General features: G+C 43.1%; 1 long non-coding RNA gene across 2 annotated transcripts in view; it reads left to right on the top strand.

Annotated features, from left to right (window-relative positions):
* The first annotated feature begins 11,797 nt into the window (after nucleotides 1–11,797).
* The window catches only part of LOC141089325 (uncharacterized), a 120,213-nt gene continuing 118,358 nt past the window's right edge, over nucleotides 11,798–13,652 (top strand). The window contains exons 1-2 of one of the 2 annotated variants that reach the window (XR_012232246.1): nucleotides 11,798–11,824; nucleotides 12,843–12,933. This is a non-coding gene — a long non-coding RNA (uncharacterized lncRNA). Of the gene's footprint in view, nucleotides 11,830–12,842; nucleotides 12,934–13,652 lie in introns of both variants that reach the window. The other variant, XR_012232245.1, reaches the window with a different exon arrangement.

The raw sequence follows: 13,652 nt of genomic DNA on the forward strand, positions 1-13,652 counted from the left end.
CCTCCAAAAAATTCTGAAACAAACCAGACAGGCCTAAATGCATCTGCAATAATACAGGGTGCAGCGGACCCAAGTAAAATGGCAGCTACACAGGTGCATAAATACCAAATGAAGGACTGGCAAGTGTAAGGAACTTTGACGTTAGTTTGCCAGCTTCCGTATTAAGGCCTTAATATCAACCAATACCTTACATATATTGATGTTTTTTTGTGCACTTTTTATATTTCTTTCAGGGTGCAGTTGGGCCCAAATGGTTCTGCAAACTTGTGGCCTCTGTTCACACAGGATGCATTCTAGTTAGCACTGGGCAGCCCCCCTATATGGTGTTACTAAGAGGCTGCGAACCCGAAGCTCTGCACTCCCTTTGTGAACACTGCCACATGCAGATTATTTTCTTTGCACTGGTGTACCACACGGCCAATCCCTGAATGTAGGCTGGCTGTTTCATTTGGTATTTATGCACCTGTGCAGCTGCCATTTTACTTGGGTCCGCTGCACCCTGTATTAGTGCAGATGCATTTAGGCCTGTCTGGTTTGTTTCAGAATTTTTTGGAGGATTTTTTTCCTCTTTTTGAGGTTTTCAAGCTTGACTCTAGAGACCTAGAAAAAAGAAAGAATGTCTGTAAGGGAAAGGAAAAAGAAGATGATGATGACCCATAGGCACTGGGGGTGCCACACACCGGTCCAACAGAAAGACATAGTGGAAGGCTATGTCTTCCTGTAAAATCCGTGTATAGCAACTCCTCATTAAGGCCAATGGGTGAGAGGCAATCAAGAAGATAAATCCATCTGGCTTCTCGTCGGAGAAGATCATCTGTAACATTACCCCCCCTAATATTAGTGTGTACCCCTTCCAAGCCCATAACTCTAAGGGAATCCAAAGAACCCCCATGATGGTCAAGAAAATGGGCAGCCACTGAGGTAATAGGTTTACCTTTGCCCTTATCTGATCTGGCTGTCATTATACTTGAAAGATGTTGCTGCGTTCTATGTCGCAGTTCTTGCGTTGTCTGCCCCACGTAGATTTTCCTGCATCCACAGACCAGAGCGTAAGCCAGGTTGTGAGATCGACAGTTAAAGTACGCCTTCGACTGTAGCTGTGTGGGCAGACAAAGCAGAAAAACAGCTCGATTAGAGATTATCCGGGGACAGACAGAACAGCCCCCACATTGGAAAGTACCCCTATTGTCATGACGTGTTCTAGTTTTGGTGACCGGACGCCTAAAATGACTATTAGACAAAAAGTCTTTTTGGTTTTTCGCTCTCCTTGCCACCAAAATCTTCTTCTTTTTCCTTTCTTTCTCCAGGCTATTACCTCTACGCCACAAGCCACCAGCTGGTAAAAATCTAATGATAATTATTTGGGCTTAAATAGCTGTATACAACAGAACCAGACACATCCACCTTGAGAAAGACACTCTAGGTGTCGGAACGCGTGGGTCTCCATATACCACTTTGGCTGCTGGAATACTTCCCAGATGATGGGGCGACTGTGACTTCTCTTTTGACTGAATGGTCTGCGGTGATGTATTAGTTTACTTATCTGCTCATGAGCCACCAGTTCTTTATCACCAGGAACTCTCTCAATTTAGGACACTTGTGCGAGTCTCTAGTAGGAGTTTATTGAGGGGCTTGAATCACTTATTATTATTTTGTCCTTTTAAATATATACCATTATTGTGTTCTTGTGATTATAACTTATACTGGTTTAGGATATTTGAACTTTAGCTATAACAGGAGATTTTGGGTGGCTCAAGTAATCTATCTGCCTGCCATTGACCAGCTTTTCGCTTTTTCTATGCTTACTGGGTTATATTAGCAGCTTGACCATATGATCTTTTTCTAGTGCAATAATAGAATATTTGCAGCCAGTGGTTTTATAATATTGACCATCTTCTCTGCAATCTTTTCGGTGACCATGCTTGTCCCCACTTATTGTTTTTAAATGGTTTTAAATTGTGTGGTGTTTTTGTGTTTCTGTAAACAATAAAATATATTTTTCTAAGTAATTTGTAGCTTGTGTGGTGATCCTACATATATGCATGGTCTTTTTCTCACATTGTTTTGGTCTTCTTTACATGCATGTAGTGATCCCTGCAGTAATATAAATATTTTTATTTGATATTATACTGAGGGTGCCCACTTATTGCTTTTCTTAGATGGTAACATATAGTAACATAGTTATTAAGGTTGAAGGAAGACTTTTAGTCCATCTAGTTCAACCCCTATGCTATCCTAACTTGCCCTAACATGTTGATCCAGAGGAAGGCAAAAAAAACCCATGTGGCAAACAGTAAGCTTCACATTGGGGAAAAAAATTCCTTCCCGACTCCACACACGGCAATCAGACTAGCTCCCTGGAGCAACGCAATATTATGGTAACTAGTGTATAGTGTACCTTGGTCGCTCATCTCTGCACCCGCTAAATGGTTTTAAATTGTGTGGTGTTTTTTGTGTTTCTGTAAACAGTAAAATATATTTTTCTAAATAATTTGTAGCTTGTGTGGTGATCCTACATATATGCATGGTCTTTTTCTCACCTTATATGTTACTATCTGTGCGCACCAGAACTGTGAGTAAAGCCCATTGAACTACATGCAATTGTGTCTTCCACATTCTTTCTGCGCCTCTCGCCCAGCACTGCTACATCCTCCGCTCCACACTACCTCACCATCTACCAACTCATCTAAACCGCCCTGGGACTATAGCTCTACCTGTGGAGAGCTTTTACATCTCAGCTGCACTACAACATCTGACCCAGAGAAGCAACACTGCAGCACTGGTCATTCTGACCAGAACCCACAGGTGACATCACGAATCACTACATAAACTTTATCCCCATTCAATTCTACCCCTTTTACATGACCGCCTGAGGCCACGGACCAGGTCACTGCTACTGTGACAATACCCATTGAAGTTAACGGGCCCGGCACCGAGTATCCCACGGCCTCTGGGGCGAGTCATAATCAATAATCAAAATTATCCTTAATACTAGCTGAAGAGCCCGGCATTAACCAGACATAGTAACTAACTGTGGTCGGTTATAACAAATTATAATGACTACTAGCTGAAGAGCCCGGCGTTGCCTTGGCATAATAACCCCTGTATATAGCATATACTTCTATGTCATCTCCTTTTGCATATAGTATATACACCTGTATGCCATCTCCTACTGTATATAGTATACACCGGTATGTCATCTCCCCCTGCATATAGTATATACCTGTATGTCATCTCCCCCTGTATATAATATACTGCTCAAAAAAGTAAAGGGAACACTATTCCATTTGCAACAGGCTGTTTGTGTTCTCTTTATTTTTTTGAGCAGTATAAATACAGTACACTGTATGCCATCTCCTCCTGTATATAGTATATAACTGTATGTTATCTCCCCTGTATATAGTATATACCTGTATTTCATCTCACCTGTATATACCTGTATGTAATATCCTCCTGTATATAGTACAGTATGATTGGTATATGGGCATGGGACTATGGGATGGAGGATGATCATTATAATTTGATACAACTAACCACAGTTAGTTACTATGCCCGGGTAACGCCAGTCTCTTCAGTTAGTATATATATACTGTATATATACACTCACTGGCCACTTTATTAGGTACACCATGCTAGTAACGGGTTGGACCCCCTTTTGCCTTCAGAACTGCCTCAATTCTTCGTGGCAGAGATTCAACAAGGTGCTGGAAGCATTCCTCAGAGATTTTGGACCATATTGACATGATGGCATCACACAGTTGGCGCAGATTTGTCGGCTGCACATCCCTGATGCGAATCTCCCGTTCCACCACATCCCAAAGATGCTCTATTGGATTGAGATCTGGTGACTGAGGAGGCCATTTGAGTACAGTGAACTCATTGTCATGTTCAAGAAACCAATCTGAGATGATTCGAGCTTTATGACATGGCGCATTATCCTGCTGAAAGTAGCCATCAGATGTTGGGTACATTGTGGTCATAAAGGGATGGACATGGTCAGCAACAATACTCAGGTAGGCTGTGGCGTTGCAACGATGCTCAATTGGTACCAAGGGGCCCAAAGAGTGCCAAGAAAAAATTCCCCACACCATGACACCACCACCACCAGCCTGAACCGTTGATACAAGGCAGGATGGATCCATGCTTTCATGTTGTTTACGCCAAATTCTGACCCTACCATCCGAATGTCGCAGCAGAAATCGAGACTCATCAGACCAGGCAACGTTTTTCCAATCTTCTACTGTCCAATTTCGATGAGCTTGTGCAAATTGTAGCCTCAGTTTCCTGTTCTTAGCTGAGAGGAGTGGTACCCGGTGTGGTCTTCTGCTGCTGTAGCCCATCTGCCTCAAAGTTCGACGCACTGTGCGTTCAGAGATGCTCTTCTGCCTACCTTGGTTGTAACGGGTGGCAATTTGAGTCACTGTTGCCTTTCTATCAGCTCGAACCAGTCTGCCCATTCTCCTCTGACCTCTGGCATCAACAAGGAATTTCCGGCCACAGAACTGCCGCTCACTGGATTTTTTTTCTTTTTCGGACCATTCTCTGTAAACCCTAGAGATGGTTGTGCGTGAAAATCCCAGTAGATCAGCAGTTTCTGAAATACTCAGACCAGCCCTTCTGGCACCAACAATCATGCCACGTTCAAAGGCACTCAAATCACCTTTCTTCCCCATACTGATGCTCGGTTTGAACTGCAGGAGATTGTCTTGACCATGTCTACATGCCTAAATGCACTGAGTTGCCGCCATGTGATTGGCAGATTAGAAATTAAGTCTTAACACACAGTTGGACAGGTGTACCTAATAAAGTGGCCAGTGAGTGTATATATATACACATATGTATGCACATACATTTTTCATCATTTCTCTTTTTATTTATTTTTATTCCCCACTGACTTGCATTGGGGTCGGGTTTCAGATGAAACTTCGACTTTTTTTTGCCCTAGTCAGACCAGTTTCATCCGAAACAAATTTTGTTTCATTCGGGTTTCACGAAACCCGATCCGATCAAAGTCGCTCAACTCTAGTCGAAACACAAAAGTCACCACTCAAAACTCGCCACGCTGTCCCAGAGCTGTTTAAAAGATGAAAAATGAGCTGTGATTGGTTGCTATCAGCAACAGTTTTCTTTGTAGACAGTTGTGGTAACTGAGGCCTATTATTCTTATCATTTCTATGGTGTTATCGTCTATTAGATACACGGCTCAGCAGATAGTGTCACACAGGATAGGATTAGATACATGGCTCAGCAGTTAGTATCACACAGGATAGGATTAGATACTTGGCTCAGCAGTCAGTATCACACAGGATAGGATTAGATCCATGGCTGAGCAGTCAGTAACACACAGGATAGGATTAGATACATGGCTCAGCAGTCAGTAACACACAGGATAGGATTAGATACATGGCTGAGCAGTCAGTAACACACAGGATAGGATTAGATACACGGCTCAGCAGACAGTATCACAGAGGATAGGATTAGATACATGGCTCAGCAGATAGTGTCACATAGAATAGGATTAGATACACGGCTCAGCAGTATCACACAGGAAAGGATTAGATACACAGCTCAGAAGTCAGTATCACACATGATAGGATTAGATATACGGCTCAGCAGTCAGTATCACACAATAGAATTAGATACACAGCTCAGCAGAAAGTATCACACAGGAGAGGATACTTGGGTAATCGTTTAGTTAATTTGTGTTGTAAATCTGTAGTGTTGAATATATGATGTGAAATGTTTTTATGTGCAATATAATCATTATAATTTGTTATAACTAACCACAGTTGGTTACTATGCCCAGGCAACGCCGGGCTCTTCAGCTAGTCTAATATATAAAGCTCAATGTGTGTGTGTATATATGTATGTGTGTATGTATGTATGTCTGGGATTGGCATCCGCACCATCGCAGCTACAGCCACAAAATTTGGCACAGTCACACGTCTGGACCCCGAGAGCGTCATAGGCTATTTTGTGAGGCGAAATTTTAACCCCGCGCGTTCCAATTCACCAAACAATTTTGCTCCTATGTACATAATGGGGAAAAAGTGAAAGGAAAAGTGTAGGAGGCAAATTGACAGCTGCCAGATGTGAACAAGGAGGACTTAAAGAATGAGAGCAATGGCGCCAAACAGAATATACCGTACAGTTGCTAAGGTGGGGCCCTGACATGGAATACTCACCACACACGGGGATATGAACACACACACAAAATGCGCCACACACTATCACGTGCTTCAACACATACCACCCTCAGCACACATTTCCCCACACATGCACCAACCTCGCCACATAAAAGTCGAAACACAAAAGTCGCCACTCAAAAGTCGCCACGCTGTCCCAGAGCTGTTTAAAAGATGGAAAATGAGCTGTGATTGGTTGCTATCAGCAACAGTTTTCTTTGTAGACAGTTGTGGTAACTGAGGCCTATTATTCTTATCACTTCTATGGTGTTATCATCCTTCTGTACAGCTGGAAATAAGGGGGGGGGAGGGAGGATGAATCCAAGGTACAACCAATGGTCATAATAAAATTGCTTTATTAGTGGGGTCAGGCAAGGTACAAAACGACATGCTCTAGTGCCATAAAAATATAAAAACATAAACAGCACATGGGGACACAGAGACTGCAGTTGCCACTGCTATATATGAGGATAAAGACATATAGAGTACAGGCAACAATTAATTGTGTGTATTCACATGAATTATAAATTACCTGGACAGAAAATGACATCAGGCTAGTGCACTCATTAGAATGACATGAAAAGTCCTAACAGCAATCCATAATATACATATACATAAATTACCTGGACAAAGTAACAAAAGGCAGATGGCAAACTGGGAGTCCCTGTGACCGCCCCAACGCGCGTTTCGGAACACCTTCGTCAGGGGGCGCAACAGGTAGCATAACAAGCGCTGTTTAAATAACGAGCCGAAACCGGAAGTGATGGTGATGTCAAAACCGGAAGTCGTCATCCGTTACCATGGTAACATAGTAACATAGTAACATAGTAATTAAGGTTGAAGGGAGACTTTAAGTCCATCTAGTTCAACCCATATCCTATCCTAACTTGCCCTAACATGTTGATCCAGAGGAAGGCAAAAAAACCCCATGTGGCAACAGTAAGCTTCACATTGGGGAAAAAAATTCCTTCCCGACTCCACATACGGCAATCAGACTAGCTCCCTGGATCAACGCAATATTAAGGAGACTAGTGTATATACCCTGTAATATTATACTTTTCAAGAAAGGCATCCAGTCCCTTCTTAAATTTTAGTAGTGAATCACTCATTACAACATCATATGGCAGAGAGTTCCATAGTCTCACTGCTCTTACAGTAAAGAATCCGCGTCTGTGAGTATGCTTAAACCTTCTTTCCTCCAGACGTAGAGGATGCCCCCTTGTCCCCGTCACAGGTCTAAGAGTAAAAAGATCATTAGAAAAGTCTTTGTATTGTCCCCACATATATTTATACATTGTAATAAGATCACCCCTAAGCCTTCGATTCTCCAAACTAAATAACCCCAAGTGTAATAACCTGTCTTGGTATTGCAGACCCCCTAGTTCCCTAATAACCTTGGTCGCTCTTCTCTGCACCCGCTCCAGTTCAGCTATGTCTTTCTTATACACCGGAGACCAGAACTGTACACAGTATTCTAAGTGTGGTCGCACTAGTGACTTATATAGAGGTAAAATTATGTTCTCCTCATGAGCATCTATGCCTCTTTTAATGCATCCCATTATTTTATTTGCCTTTGCAGCAGCTGCTTGACTCTGGCCACTAAATGTGAGTTTGTCGTCCACCCATACACCCAGGTCTTTTTCAGTGACTGTTTTGCCCAGTGTTTTACAATTAAGCACATAATTATACAACTTGTTCGTTCTACCCAAGTGCATGACCTTACATTTATCCCCATTAAAGCTCATTTGCCATTTATCAGCCCAAGCTTCTAGTTTACATGGTGACGCGCATAACATCGCTGTATGACTTGTAAGGCCAAATGGCGATGTAAGCTAATAGCAGGGGGACGCCCACGCCATCCCCGGCACAACGACAGGAAGATGTGACGCCCAGAAACAGCGGGGCCCCGCAGGACTGGACGCCCATAAAACCTGCCGTTAGCACAGGAAATAACACAATTTATTACCGTGCCAACACAGACCACCCTCTGACACAGACTGCAGGGGGAGCCCAGTATCACACAGGATAGTATTAGACACATGGCTCAGCAGACAGTATCACACAGGATAGGATTAGATGCGCATCTCAGCAGACAGTATCATACAGAATAGGATTAGATACACGGCTCAGCAGTCAGTAACACACAGGATAGGATTAGATGCACGGTTTTTATGTGCAATATAATCATTATAATTTGTTATAATTTGTTATAACTAGCCACAGTTGGTTACTATGCCCAGGCAATGCCGGGCTCTTCAGCTAGTAACTATATATATATATATATATATATATATATATCATGTTTTCTTTATAATCAATCCTTATACTGTATATAACACATATTTCCATATGCCCATATATCTATTTCCTAGAACTTATCCTTAATATCTCCCCCCTTTTTATCAATATTTTGGAAAGTCCTTTAAACTGCTCTGACCTTCAGTCAGTGCGCATGCCTAGACCAACTGCACCTGGCCTTCCCGATGTGCTTCCAGGGCATGCACAAGTGCCTATACAAGGTGCGTGGGAATGCGCCACCAGGACTGAAGTCAAAGACAGCGCTCATTTGCAATTTGCTAAGAGTACTACATATACCGGCACATATGAAATAGTAAGCCACGCCTCCTGACGAAGACTGGCCAAACACGCGGTGACCCGGCAGGCCAGGGTATACAACATCCATATTATGTTAATTATAGCTTTTGCATAAGCATTTAGATGTCCTATTGCTTATTGCACTTAATTGCTTATTTGCACAGAGCGCACCATTGCACTTTACCTTATACTTCTGGTATAGGCCTAACAGCCATATTTTTCTACGCATGACCCCTTATAGGACAGCTTAACTTATCATTATATGAGAACAATACTGTAGAGGAGAAAATCCTGCACTACTGCAACACCTGAGCCCAACTATCCACTACATGTGATTACCTCGTCAAATACACCGCCCTTACGGATTTACGGGTGCCAACTCATATAAACAATTGCATAAATCCATATACCGAAGAGAAAAAAAGATGGCACTCACAGGACCCGTAGAAGCGCAAGGAAGCACAAAACGGCCATCGTCAGACTTCTTCCCATTCAACCCCCTGCTGAAGATGTTTTAATTTGTCATAATAAAGATTGGATTTTAGAAACGGTGAGTGCCACCCTTTTTTCTCTTCAGTATATAAACTTATCATTATAATTAGGATGTATACTAATGCTCTATGCACTTGGATTTCTACTTGTCTAACTATTATTGTGCACTATTGCACTTTATGCTACACTGTGAAATATTTTTATAGTTTTATCCTTTATATATGCTCCTACATGAGATAGCTGATATAATAATACAATAGGATATATACTAATTGTGTATGGTACATCTATTTACTATTTATAATACCGTTATAATAGTCCTACATATGCTTCTTCATTAAGATAAAATATATAATTGTGCTATGCTCTTGAACTTAATTCCCCTAAATTCCTACTTTTTCTGTGTTACTCTGATTTGATATAACATTTATATTATTTTAATGGATTTTATTGGATTAATAAACATTGATAATTTAAAAAAAAAAACTCTTTGGAACCTTTTTGTGATTTACACAATATGAAGATTTTTTTGTGCTAGCTATATAGTATATACATATGTCATCTATCCTGTATATAGTATATACCTGTGAACAACGACAAAGCAAAGTCCAGCAATAACGTGAGCAATCCAGGATGCTGTTTAAAAATTTTTTTTCTTTTTATTCATAAATCCATTAAAATGCAATGGTCCAAGCAGTTCAAAACAGCAATAACGCAGGAAAGTCGTGCAGATAGGACTACGCGTTTCAGCGGTAGAACCCGCCTTCTTCACGGTCCAGAATCTCATTCTGGACCGTGAAGAAGGCGGGTTCTACCGCTGAAACGCGTAGTCCTATCTGCACGACTTTCCTGCGTTATTGCTGTTTTGAACTGCTTGGACCATTGCATTTCAATGGATTTATGAATAAAAAGAAAAAAATTTTTAACAGCATCCTGGATTGCTCACGTTATTGCTGGACTTTGCTTTGTCGTTGTTCACATTTGTATGGATGGACTCCTACATCCAGATCCGGGCATAACGGAGTTAACCATTTCAGCTGAGGTTCCAGGTGGTTCACAGGAGTGAGCTGGTCTACATTGTTGGATTTATAGTATATACCTGTATATCAACTCCCCTGTATATAGTATATAGCTGTACATCTCGCAAGTTACCTCCCGTCTGTACACGGTGGAGGTGCAGACGTTTCAGTGGCCCTTGAAGAATCAGCTCTTGCCTCCCTTTCTTCCATTTCTGTACTCCTTTCTGATACAGGAAAGATATATATCTTTGTACCGTGTTAACCAGTAGATAGAAAAATATTTAGAAATGAGAGTCCTCAGTGGGTGATACCTTTTACTGGCTAACTGAAAAGATGGTAATGCATTGCAAGCTTTCGAGACTACTCAGATCTCTTCATCAGGCTAGCCTGATGGCTAGCCATTAAAAGGTATCTCAATTCTAAATATTTTTGTATTCCTTTCTGTAAGTCTTGGCTCCCTTTTTTCTTTCGTTGTAGCTGTATAAATATGTTTAATGCAAGCCAGGCTTTTTCAGGTTGGCTTTGTTACACCGATTAAAATGATTCCTGAGTTTGAGTAATCCGTCTTGTGTTTCTTTTTTAATCTGTGTTTGAATTTTCAAGTTAATGAGATGCTTCATGCCATGGTATGACAGTCAGGGCAAATCCATCCAGCGCTTTGGTTTTAACCCCAAGCCTCTCTTAAAGGGATCCCCGGTATGGAAGTCAGGGCAATTGCCTTCAAATGCTCTGGTACTGACCCCTGGCTCTCTTAAAGGGATCTCCTGTTTGGAAGTTAGGGCAAATCCCTCAGCGCTCTGAATCTGACCCCAGCATTCTATTAAAAGGATCATTGGTATGGAAGTCAGGGCAAATCCACAGTGCTCTGGTTCTGATCCCAGGCCCCTCTTAAAGGGATCCCCGGTACGGAAGTGAGGGCAAATCCACTCTACGCTTTGGTACAGACCCCAGGCCTCTCTTAAAGGGATCTCCGGTATGGAAGTTAGGGTAAATCCCTCAGTGCTCTGATTCTCACCCCAGGCTTTTATTAAAGGGATCCCTGGTATGGAAGTTAGGGCCATTCCTCTCAGTGCTCTGGTTCTGATCCCAGGCTGACGGGATGATGTGGGATATTAGGGGTAGTAGTCCAGTGGCTCTGGCTGACGGGATGATGTGGGATATTAGGCAGTAGCGTAGCTACCGGGGGGCAGAGGTGGCAGTCGCCCCGGGCCCCGAGCTCTGAGGGGCCCACTGAGCTACGCTACTGTAACTGTATCGGCATGCACAGTGTGCCCATACAGTTACATTCTGCAGCAGAGCAGGGAGAATCGATCTCCATACTCTGCCGCCCAGCCGCTATGGGCTCCTGAGAAGGCGGTGGGGGGCCCCGGTGCCAGCAGTGCGCCCCCCACCTCACAGCCAGGAACATCATTCTGGGCTTTTCTGTGTGCACAGGACCTGTGATGAGGTCACAGGAGGGGCGGAGTCAGGGGTCACATGATCAGGGGCTTCAGCACAGGGCTCTGCTGTGCTGGTTGTCATGTGCTGGATGAGGTGAAGTACGTTTCTATGTGGGGTCAGGATTGGTTTACAGGGTGGATGCAGCAGAGCTGTGTGTGTATGAGGTGCACAGAGCGGAGCCATGTGTGTAGAAGGTGTACGGAGCAGAGATTTTATGCATGTATGAGGTGTACAGAGGAGTGGAGCCATGTGTGTATGGGGTGAGCAGAGCAGAGCCATGTGTGTGCGGCGTGTACGGAGTGGAGCCGTGTGTGCAAGGTGTACGGATTTGAGCCGTATGTGTACGAGGTGTATGGTGCGGAGCCGCATGTGTACGTGATGTGCAGAGCAGAGCCGTGTGTGTATAGGGGGTGTGGAGCAGAGCCGTGTGTGTATAGGGGGCATCAGGTGCAGTAATAGGGACACATACGGCAGCAGTGGCTCAGTATTGGGGTGTCAGGTGCAGTAATAGGGACACATATGGCAGCAGAGGCTCAGTATTGGGGTATCAGGTGCAGTAATAGGGACATATACGGCAGCAGTGGCTCAGTATTGGGGTGTCAGGTGCAGTAATAGGGACACATATGGCAGCAGAGGCTCAGTATTGGGGTATCAGGTGCAGTAATAAGGACACATACGGCAGCAGGGGCTCAGCATTGGGGTATCAGTTGCAGTAATAGGGACACATGCGGCAGCAGCAGAGGCTCAGTATTGGGGTATCAGGTGCAGTAATAGGGATACATACGGCAGCAGTGGCTCATTATTGGGGTATCAGGTGCAGTAATAGGGACACATACGGCAGCAGCGGCTCAGTATTGGGGTATCAGGGGCAGTAATAGGGACACATACAGTAACAGCGGCTCAGTATTGGGGTATCAGGTGCAGTAATAAGGACACATATGGCAGCAGCGGCTCAGCATTGGGGTATCAGGTGCAGTAATAGGGACACATACGGCAGCAGCAGCTCAGCATTGGGGTATCAGCAGGATGATGGGTTTGTGCAGATTGGGGATACATGGTGATGGGGCTGGAATATGAGAAGTGAAACGTGTCGTTGTTGTATTCTCTGTAGCCGAGTCCTGGCTGGAGGAGTCATCATGTTGGTCTGGGCCAGATGGAAACGACGTGAAAAGTGACCGATTCCATCAGAAAGAACGACAGCAGTAAGACACCAACTATACCTGTGCAGTAATCACTTATATGTTTTGTAGGACTGGTATTTACCACTGGCCATATTGCGGTAATATCCATGTTGGTGTTTATACAGGGATTATTTTCAGTAACAGCGCAGTCATCTCCTACAACCACTATTAGGGTGAATCACAGAGTTGTAATCAAAGTTACCTAGTTAGGGGCCCACTCAGAAGTTTTGCCCCCCCTGAACCAAAACCCTAGCTACGCCTGTGATATTACGAGTAGTAGTCCGGAGGCTGTGAAGGGATGATGTAGGATATTGCAGTGAATGTGGCTATGTGGCGTGGGCGGGGCTATACACTCAGCTTTATATATATATAGACATAATCATTATAATTTGTTATAACTAACCGTAGTTAGTTACTATGCCCGGGCAGCGCCAGGCTCCTCAGCTAGTGTGTGTGTGTGTGTGTGTGTGTGTTTATATATATATATATATATATATATATATATATATATATATATATATAGATAATGCACATAAAAACAATTGATCCAGACAGAAATTGCACTAGTTGCAATATAAAAAAATACGTGAGTAAAATTATGTTCAAATACTGAGGTAAAATACTAAAACACTCAGGTAAAATACTGATTAAATACTGAGGTAAAATAGTGACCAAACACTGAGGTAAAATACTGACCACATACTGAGTTAAAATAATGACCATATTCTTAGGTAAAATAC

Source organism: Dendrobates tinctorius, unplaced genomic scaffold (assembly GCF_039654945.1).
Source record: "Dendrobates tinctorius isolate UK_male_01 unplaced genomic scaffold, ASM3965494v1 ptg000045l, whole genome shotgun sequence".
In the NCBI taxonomy this organism is placed as follows: domain Eukaryota; kingdom Metazoa; phylum Chordata; class Amphibia; order Anura; family Dendrobatidae; genus Dendrobates; species Dendrobates tinctorius.